Here is a 10,122-nt window from a genome sequence, read left to right as displayed (position 1 = left end):
TTGCAGTGCTTCAAAGCCTAACACAAACATTTATTTAGAACCTCAAAAGGAGTTAGTTAAAAAGCTTAATGCCTTATTCACAACAGCAGCACAATGGAGTTTGCCAGCCTTTTAAAGATCCACAAAGCTTAGCATCATAGAATTGTGAAGTTGGAAGATCCCCACTCAGTCACAGGAGACCTTGGGCCACTCACTCACTCACTCACTCACTCACTCACTCTCAGATGAGCCTACTACACAGGGTTGTTGGCAGGGCTTTTTTTCAGCCAGAACTCACCAGATCTCAATTCTGGCACCTCTTAGGTGGGTGCCATTGCCATTGCAAGAGAACGAGGGAAGTGTTTGTGGTGTTCCTTCACCTCTTTTTCTAGAAAAATAGCACTGCAAGAGACACGCCCTCTTCATTCTCCAGTGATGGAAACAAGAGACATTATTACAGTTAAAGGATGCACTATTGGCAGGCGCAACCACCTGAAGAGAGGACGAGAAGGAGAACCAGCAAGAGGAGTGGCCTTTGGGGAGGACCATGGTCTCGGTCAGGTTTATTGCCTAACTAAGGAGAGTCCTGAGGATCCAGGAATGAGGCCTGGAAGCCAGCATTTGGCCCTCAAGACTGACTGGAAATGAAAGGCAGTGTTTATAGGGGCGTTGTTTTAGACATCATGTTACGAATATGAGGGCAGCAAATATTCACATGTACACATTCACACAGCTTGAGAACCTCAGGACATGAAACGCGTCCTGCTGGATTAGCTCAATGGCCCATCTAGCTCAGAAACCTGCAAGAAGGATTCAGGCCTCAGAGCTCTCTCCCTCTCCTGTGTCTTCTAATAACTGATCTTAAGAAGTATTACTGCCTCCGATCATCAGGGCAGAATATAGCCATCATGACATGTAGCCATTGGTGGCCTCCTCTTCCATGAATTTGCCCATTCCTCTTTTAAAGCCATACAAGCTGGTGGCGATCATTGCGCCCTGTGGAAGCGATACCCATCATTTAACACTGTGCTGTGGGAAGAGGTACAGTCATACCTCGGGTTTCAGACGCTTCAGGTTGCGTTTTTTCAGGTTACGGACCCACCAATACTCAGAAGTACTGGAACAGGTTACTTCCAGGTTTCGGCAGTCACCCATGTGCAGAAATGCCGAATTGCAACCTGTATGTGTGCAGACGCGCCTGTGTGGGTTGTGAACATGCATCCCGCACGGATCATGTTCACAACCCGAGCGTCCACTGTACTTTCTTTCGCCTCCCACCAGCTGATCCAAATTCCACCAGCCCTTAAACTCACAAAGCAGTTCAGTTTGTTGCAGCTCTTTTCCTTTGCTATATAATGAATATAATTATTGCATCCAATGCAATGTTTCTTGGTTCTTCGTTATGGGGATATGGGCAAAAAAATGAGAATCAGAAGCAGAAATGTACAGATTCATCTATCTTAATCTTCACACGAACCTGGAAGTGATATATCCAGAATAAGGTGTGTCTTTCTACCTTGATGACATCTGGTTTTTGTACCTTGGTTCCCTCCCACACCATTGTCTCATTTTATTTCATTGCTCTATGCTTGATCTTTATGCTATGTTGCACTTCATTTTTATGGGGATTTTTAAAAAAAAGCTGTTTGACCCAACTGAACTTTGTTCTACCATATTTTTATGGATGTATGTATATTTAAAAACCTTGAGTAGTGAATGGGTGTAGCAATCGTGGGGAACATAAAATTGGTGCTATCATATATAGCATGAAATGCAAATATTTCTTGTGTGTCGTTCCAAAGCCTTTGGCTCCTACATCAGGTAAGGTATTCCGGAATAGATGTGCCATAAGTGACCTTTAGCAGCCAGAAGAAGACATCCTGATTGAGGAGCAGCTGCCCTGCAGTCCTTCACAACTTGTGGTAAGTCACATGCTACATCCGTTTTGGAGCTCTAGACTTGGCAGACTCTTAGATCACATTTGCACCATCTGTTCAAAGCACTCTCAATGCCACTTTAAATAGTCATGGGTGCCGCCAAACAATTCTTGAAGGTGTGGTTTGTGAAGGGTGCTGAGAATTGTTGGGAGCTTCAGTTTTCAGAATGGTTAAGAATCAATCTGCCTTCATGGAGTACTCTGAGATGTGTCGCTCTTGGAGGGCAACAGAGGCACTCCTAAAAACCCTCAGCACCGTTAACAAACAACAACAGTTCCCAGAATTCTTTGGGTAAAGCTGCAGCTGTTTAAAGTGGTATCAGAGGGCTTCGAATGGATGGTGTGAATGTGGCCTAAATCTAGAAATAATACCAGTTTGTATTTCTGAGAAATGGCAATGTTCTGGAAGAGGGGTTACCGCTCATGGTTAGGTTGCTATTTATTTTATTTAAGAAAAGATGTTTCTTTCCTGTGCCACTGAAAGAGGAATCTAGGGTGATATATAAAAACTAAACAAAGCTAAAACTAATACATAGCTATAAACAGATTAAAATCAAATGGTGTTAAAACATTAAATCTTACAGACCTGGAAGAATAGGAGGGTATGTGCCATGCCCTTTGGAAGTCAAAGGGGGCCACCATTGAAAAGTCCCCTTCTGTTGCTGCTACCATCAAAATGAGGGGACACTCAGTCTGTCGGTAGAAGACAGAGAAGCTGGTCAGGAAATTTTTGCTGGGCTATGCTCATTGCCATACATACTTGGGAGTAAGCTCACAACCACACATGTAAAGCACACTTCTCCCATAGAATGCTGGCAGCTATAGCTTGTTAAGGGAGCTGAGCATTGCTAGGAAAACTTTAACATACCACAGTTACCCAATACTTTGCTGAAATCAAGGTGTTCCCGTGATCTACCACACGAGTAACACTATCTAAAAAGGAGATAAGGTTGATCTCACTTGGTTTAGTCATGCCAGCCTCTAGTTATTAGGAGTGTGTGTGTGTGTGTGTGTGTGCACACACGTGCACACACGTGCAACACACATATACACACCGCTCTCGGATGGAACTGAGAAGAAAATGGCAGCGCACCTGACTGCTATGATCTCCACTGGCACATACATTGAGCACCTCCACATGACAGCAGGATTCTGATAAAATATGAGGTGAGCCTTACAGCCTTCCTGGATGGATTTGGCTCCTTAAATTGGTTGCTTATTAAGTTTGGGATTTATTTATTTTTAAAAATTATTTGTTGAAATGGGGGGGGGGAATAATTTAGTTTTCCACCCCTACACACACATCCAACCCCCAATATGTATACTTGATCCCATGAACTTCTCAAATGATTAATTGGCCAGGAGATTTGTATCTACAGTTTGCAACAACAGGGGTGAAATTCTACTCAGTTCGTGTCCCCAGCACCATGCCGGCTCTCTTGGGACTTCTTCTCTTCTCTGTGCTTCTAATCCCAGGTAGGCAGTCGTAATCTTCTAGGGCCGGTGTGTGTTGCAGTGGGATGCTTGGGAGTAAAGGAGATCCAAGCTGGGAAATCTGGAAGGGCTGACCGGGGTGGAAACCAATATACAGTGGTACCTCGGGTTACATACACTTCAGGTTACATACGCTTCAGGTTACACACTCCGCTAACCCAGAAATAATGCTTCAGGTTAAGAACTTTGCATCAGGATAAGAACAGAAATTGGGCTCTGGTGGCGCTGCGGAAGCAGGAGGCCCCATTAGTTAAAGTGGTGCTCCAGGTTAAGAACAATTTCAGGTTAAGAACGGACCTCCGGAACGAATTAAGTACTTAACCCGAGGTACCACTGTATCACCTTCAAGCTGGTGAGTGTCACATTACACAGAGCAGGAACAGCGTTGCACTTGACACCACTGGCAGAGGAAGAGGACTGCAGGAGGAGTGCACCGCCCCCGGCAGCACAAGCCTGGTGGGGTGCCCCCCTGCCCACGCTGCACGCCACACCATGCCCCCAGGATGCACGCCCCTGCTGGCAGCACGTCACATCCCTGCGGATGGTGTGCCATGCCCCTAGGACGCATGCCAGCCCCGCCCCCGCCTGCTCTCCACCCCGCGGTCCTGGAGCATGAAGCTCCACCACTGCTTGACACACATTTGTGGAATCCTGGCCCCTTTTGCAGATGATAACGTAGAATGATGTGTGCACATGGACCCTGCTTAGGAAACCTTGCATCTTCTCTCCTGCAGGTGACTCCTTGGAGTGCGAAACCTGCACAGGGCCAGGCTTGAACTGTACAGGCACGATGGCGAACTGCAGTGCTGCTGAAGACAGATGTGCTGTTGCTGTTGTTGAAGTCACAGTAGGTGAGTGAGAAGGATCTCCACCAAATTCAGGCCAGGCCATAGGCCATAGGTTTGCAAAAAGGTATATCAAGAAGCCCTCGTTGGAATCAGGCCATTCATTCATTCATTCATTCACCTGCAGTGGTGACTGCTTAGATTGCTAGCAGCTCTCTAAATGCAGCCCACCCAAAGCTAGGGGCCTCCGAATGCTTTGGACTACAACTCCCATCACCCCTCACCATTGGCAGTGCAGACTGTGGCTGTGGTTGTGGCTGGTGGGGATTGTATTCTCAAAAACATCTAGAGAACATGGCCTCTAAGTTTTCAAGCAGAGAGCTCACTTTTCCAGCCCTCTGCAGCCTGAGGTATCTTGGCACGGTGGTCAAGGGCTGGCGTCCCTTCATATGTTGCTGGACTACAGTTCCCATCATTCCTGGCCCTTCACTGTGCTGGCAAGGGCTAATGGGAGCTGTAGTCCAGCAATGCCAGAGGGACAATGCATTGTAGGACACTGCCCTAAATGCTTATCTAGGAGTCCTCACAAGGGAGCTGGTCCTGGAAGAAGAACTGTGAGGGGAGAGACTTAGTCAGGCAAGGCCTCCTCCCACCTGCCTTGCTTCACCCTCTAGTCTCTGCTTTATTATTATTATTATTACTATTACTATTACTATTCCTTCTCTGCAGCTGATGGACCAAACCAAGAAATAATGAAAAGCTGTCTATCTCCTGGCATCTGCGGACTTGAACCATTTTATCTGAATTTGGGCAAGATGTTTACTGCCAGAGGAAAGGTTGTCTGCTGCAAGGGGGATTACTGTGCATCTGTTTCTCCTCAATGTAGGTATAGTTTAGCTCTCATCCTCTTTTCCTGCTCTGTGTTCCAGAGGCCAGGTTGTGCCATGGGGTGTGTGTGTGTGTGTGAACATAGGAACATAAAAATGTTTCCCAATACCTCAAGGACCACCTGTCCCCATTTGAACCGACCATCCACGAGAGATGGCCATCCAACCTCTGCTTGAAAACCTCCAAAGGAGAGGCCCAAACCTCACTGAATGTTTTTGCCTGGTCAGAATGTGAATTGTGATGACATCTCTCACTTGCCAAGATAGAGAAACTAGCCTACTGTATGAAAGTAAGGCTTAGCATTCATTGCTCCACGCACTTCTGCTTCAGGCCCCATCTACGACTGGCATGTGCACCCCACGTGAGAACATGGTCCTTGGGCTGGAGAATGGTCCCAGTATATTTCCTTTTCTGACAGTGTCTCTGCTCCCCCCCCCCCATAGTGCCACCAATCAACAGTAAAGCCAACGGGAAAAAATGTCCAGCCTGCTTTACTCAAAATTTCCCGTGCTCTACAGAGGAGGTAGAATGTACAGGAGATGAGGACCACTGTCTGGATGCTACTCTCAAATCTGGTAATTCTGTTAAGATCTACTATGTTGATATTGCTGATTATGAGCAGGGATTGGCTGAGCAGCAAGTCCTGTCCCATTTTGGTCTTGCTAGCAATCAGTCACAGGGGTCTGTTCCATGCTGCTCTGTTCATCTGCTTGCATTTTTTTAACCAATTTCGTGTTTACTTTTTACCTGAAATGTGCACATTTTATGTAACTCTTCAGGGTTGTAGCCAATACAGTGATACCTTGGGTTACAAACACTTTGGGTTACAAACTCCGCTAACCCCAAAGTAGTTGCTCCAGGTTGTGAACTTTGCCCCAGGATGAGAATGGAAATCGTGCGCCGGTGGCGCAGTGGCAGTGGAAGGCAAAAGGTTAAGAACGGTTTCAGGTTAAGAACTAACCCGAGGTACCACTGTATCAACCACAGCGTAGAGCCATTGAAACGAATGGGCACAGCTAACTTAGTTCTGTTAATTTCAGTGGGTCTACCCTAAGTAGAATCCCCTTGGAAACAATGCATGCTTTTCAATGAGTTCACCAGCAAGAAGCATATTTTGCATGTGTTGCAAATGCCATTCAAAGTCCAGAGAAATGCATAAAATCTGTCTGTGAGATGTGTTCTATTTTTATTTTATTTTTTAAATTTTTATAGGAAATTTTATTTACAACATAACATACACCCCCACCCCCCAATACAGAAATCCACCCTCATTAAACATGAACATCACATACAATAAGCATAACATACAACAATACAAACAACCAAATAAAAGACTTCCTTTATCCTGTATCTGGCCTCCTTAATTACTTCTTATAAGCTGTTTCCTTTATGAATAATTATTAAGATTTTTCTAATTATAACTTAAATATCCACAAAGTCTCCTACAGACATTAATCGAAACAAGTCCAGGTATGTATTTTAGGGCAGTGTTTTTCAACCTTTTTTGGGCAAATTCACACTTGTTTCATGAAAAAAATCATGAGGCACACCACCATTAGAAAATGTTAAAAAAATTAACTCTGTGCCTATATTGACTATATATAAAGTAATTCTCTTGAATAGGAATCAAATAAACACAAAGCATGTATTTTATAATTACTTTATTATGAAATAGTAAGCAAACAGAAATATGAAAAATTATAAAACACTTTATTTTAAAATCTTACGAATTTTTCAATTTTTCCCACGGCACACCAGGCAACATCTCGCGGCGCACTAGTGTGCCGTGAAACAGTGGTTGAAAAACACTGTTTTAGGGCACTGTTTTGTGAAGTATTCTCTGCATTTTCCCCATGCTTTTTGAAATTCTTTTCTAGTGTGATCTCTAATTGCCTCTGTTAATCTAGCCAGTTCAATATACTCTAACAGTTTGTCTTGCCATTCCTTTTTTTGGGCAGTTTCTTTTTTCCAGTTTTTAGCAATTAGGATCCTTGCTGCTCCTGTGGCAGAGAGGAATATTTTCTGATCTTCTCTTGCTATACCCGTGTCCGTTATCCCTAATAGAAAAGCTTCTGTGTTTTTCATAAAGTTATACTTAAACATTTTTTAAGCTCGTCATATACTATGTTCCAGAAGCTTTTGATTTTTTTCACACGTCCACCAAATATGTATAAGTGTCCCCTATGTTTTACCACACCTCCAGCACAGATTTGTTTTTGTCTTATAACTTTTAGCTATTTTGGTAGGTGTTAAGTACCATCTATAAAACATCTTGATTAGATTTTCCCTCAATACTTCACAGGCTGTAAATTTCCAGTTCTTTCTCCATAGTTTTTCCCATGCTGTTAAGTTAATGGTTTTCCCAATATCTAAAGCCCACTTGATCATTACCTCCTTGACCTGTTCGTCTTTGGCCTCCCACTCCAATAAGGTATCATACATTTTTGATATTACCTTAGTTTTGTTTTGTAATAACACCTTTTCTAATAATGAAGGTTCATTTGAGAAACTTTTTTCTTATCTGTCCTGAACACTTCATGCAATTGATTGTATTCGATCCAACCCGTAACGTGTTGTTTAATTTCCTCATAATCTTTAATTACCAATTTATTATCTTTTTCCTTAATCAGATCTTTATATGTGGCCCATTCTCATTCCATGTTTTTCTTTTTTATTGTAATTGATTCTAGAGGCGAGCTAAATACGCATGCCAACCATAAAGATTGTTAAATCCTTCTAGATCTAACAAATCACTATCTTTTAATACAATCCACTCTTTTAACCAATTTAAACAGACAACGTCGTAATATAAATTTAGGTCAGGTAGCGCCATTCCACCTCTATGTTTTTTATCTGTTAGAAGTTTGTGTTTAATTCTTGGTTCTAATACTGTAATAATAAAATGTTCAGGAGCATCAGGTTAGCCTGGCCCGTTGTGAGAAATGAACTGAATTAATTCCTAATTTTGAGAACTTTCCCTTTTCCTGGTTTGTGGGTTTTAACTGTAGTCTTTGCTTTCCATCTCCAGGGGTGAATGAAATCATCGTGAAAGGTTGCACTACCAAGTCTTACTGTGCAGCTGTGCAAGAAATGATGAGAACGACCTTCCATGTTACTGCTTCTGAAACACTAAATGCTCAATGCAAACCAGCCAATAAGGCACCTCCATCATCGAGATTTCCCCTTCTGGCCCTGTTGGGGCTTCTGGCAGTGAAGATCCTCCTCTAATGAACCCCCTCCTGTTAGTCAGCACCACGGGAGACCTTCCTTTCCATGTTCTTCACTATATTTGGTTTTTCAGAATAATTTGTTTTCCAAGTTATTTTACTGAATTGCAATGAATCATGGAAAGAAATAAAACAAAAAGAAATGAGGATGAGCTTGTCCATTAAAGATCTGTTGGTCAATGAGACTTAGCAGAGATGGAGAACCCTTTTTCAGCCTGAGTGATGTATTTCCTCATGACAACCTTTGGGGGGGGGTCACCAGCCAGTGGTGGGCAGGGCCAAAGGCCAATGTTTGTGGAACAAATACTTTCTTTTGTGAAGTAGGCAATCTTCCAACCACAGGAAAGTCAGAGGTTTCTCTGTACACAATCTTCATCCTCCATTGATGCAAGTAAGAGACATTATGAAAGTGTAAGAATGCGTTCTTATCTCCCTTGTGTTAGAGCAGGTATGAAAGTTTTGCTATTGGATATTTGACACAATTTCATTACATAGCAAAGCAAAATAATGAAGGGGTGTACATTATATTGGAGCAAAGGAGAGCACAAAATCAAAAATTTGAGACATGTGGCTTCTGCAAGAGTTAAGCTCTCCCCTTCAGAAACCTGTGCCAGCAAGGAAACAAAGGTCTCTCATCCATTCATTTGGTCCCTAGTCCAGCGATATGTAGGTCCTTGAGATTACCTTAAAAGAGATCTTCACTGTCTGAAGTCTGATTCCTGCTTATAGGAGGTTAATAAAGAGTAAACAGACCTTCCTGGAAAAATAGAAACATTTGTGTTCTGATCTTCTCTGCAACTATTAGGATCAGGAAGTTAGCTGTTCTTTCCAGGTCCATATGAGATAGGAGCTTGTACGAAGGTCACAGATAGTTCATGTGGGGAGGCCTTTCATATTAAACTTATGTCAATTGCACTAATGTCATGATCCATAAAAATAAACCATGTAAAGAGTATAGACTACCACGCATTGTTACACTTGCCTCTATGAAGGCAGATATGTGGACACACTGCATATTTGCTAGTGAGATGTCTAAAATGGGGCGGACTAATGTGACCATCTATGGCCATATCTATCTGCTGCTGTGGACAAGTGTTTAAGCTGAAGCCCTCCAGATGCTTTGAACTATAGTTCCCATCAGCCCCAAGCAGCACAGGTGATGGGAAATGCCATCCAAAACATCTGGAGGCTTCCAAGTTGGATAAGGTTGGGCAAGACCCTTTGGCCAATGCAGGCTCCTCTCATCTCTCTCTGCGCCTTACGGCCAAGAAACTAGCCTATCTCACTGGACATCAAACCATCTATCCTCGTCCAACCCCTAAGCCCCACCACATATTTCTTCCCCCAAATCTTTCTACATCTATCTTCCCCACCTTTCATTCTCAAAGGTACTTCCTCTTCACATTTGGGGCAATCCTTTAAAGAATTTTGTCGTTGTTGTTAGGGTTGCAACATTGACAACATTTATCTTTTGCTAGACTAAGGTGATGTAGTTTTGTTACTAGCATGCTTCCAAGCCTGTGGCGGTTAGGGGAGGGTTGTTTTGTTCTGTCTATATGGTAGAATTTCTTTATGTTTAAACATGCCATAAGTCAATTGGAAACCTTCAGTTAACAAGCAACTGGCAATTTTAAATGGTACAGTGGTACTTTGATTCTCAAACGGCTTAGTTGTCGAACAAATCGGTTTCCAAACACCGAAAACCCGGAAGTAAGTGCTCTGGTTTATGAATGTTTTTTTGGAAGCCAAACATCCAAGGCAGCTTCCAGTTGAGTGCAGGAAGCTCCTGCAGCCAATCGGAAGCCACGCCTTG

At 43.1% G+C, this 10,122-nt stretch overlaps 2 long non-coding RNA genes across 2 annotated transcripts; both read left to right on the top strand.

The window, feature by feature from the left end:
* Positions 1-1,825: 1,825 nt before the first annotated feature.
* On the top strand, positions 1,826-4,196 carry LOC309375401. Its single transcript, XR_014170908.1, has 3 exons — positions 1,826-1,901; positions 3,339-3,391; positions 4,144-4,196. It is a non-coding gene; the product is annotated as an uncharacterized lncRNA (long non-coding RNA).
* Positions 4,197-5,347: 1,151 nt separating this feature from the next.
* Positions 5,348-8,331, top strand: LOC309377070. The gene is made up of 3 exons (XR_014171425.1): positions 5,348-5,443; positions 5,526-5,657; positions 8,111-8,331. It is a non-coding gene; the product is annotated as an uncharacterized lncRNA (long non-coding RNA).
* The last annotated feature ends 1,791 nt before the right edge of the window (positions 8,332-10,122 follow it).

This window comes from Podarcis melisellensis, assembly GCF_964234715.1.
Source record: "Podarcis melisellensis genome assembly, chromosome: 8".
In the NCBI taxonomy this organism is placed as follows: Eukaryota; Metazoa; Chordata; class Lepidosauria; order Squamata; family Lacertidae; genus Podarcis; species Podarcis melisellensis.
Note: the sequence above shows the minus strand (reverse complement) of the source record. Positions and strands in the feature narration are given on the sequence as shown.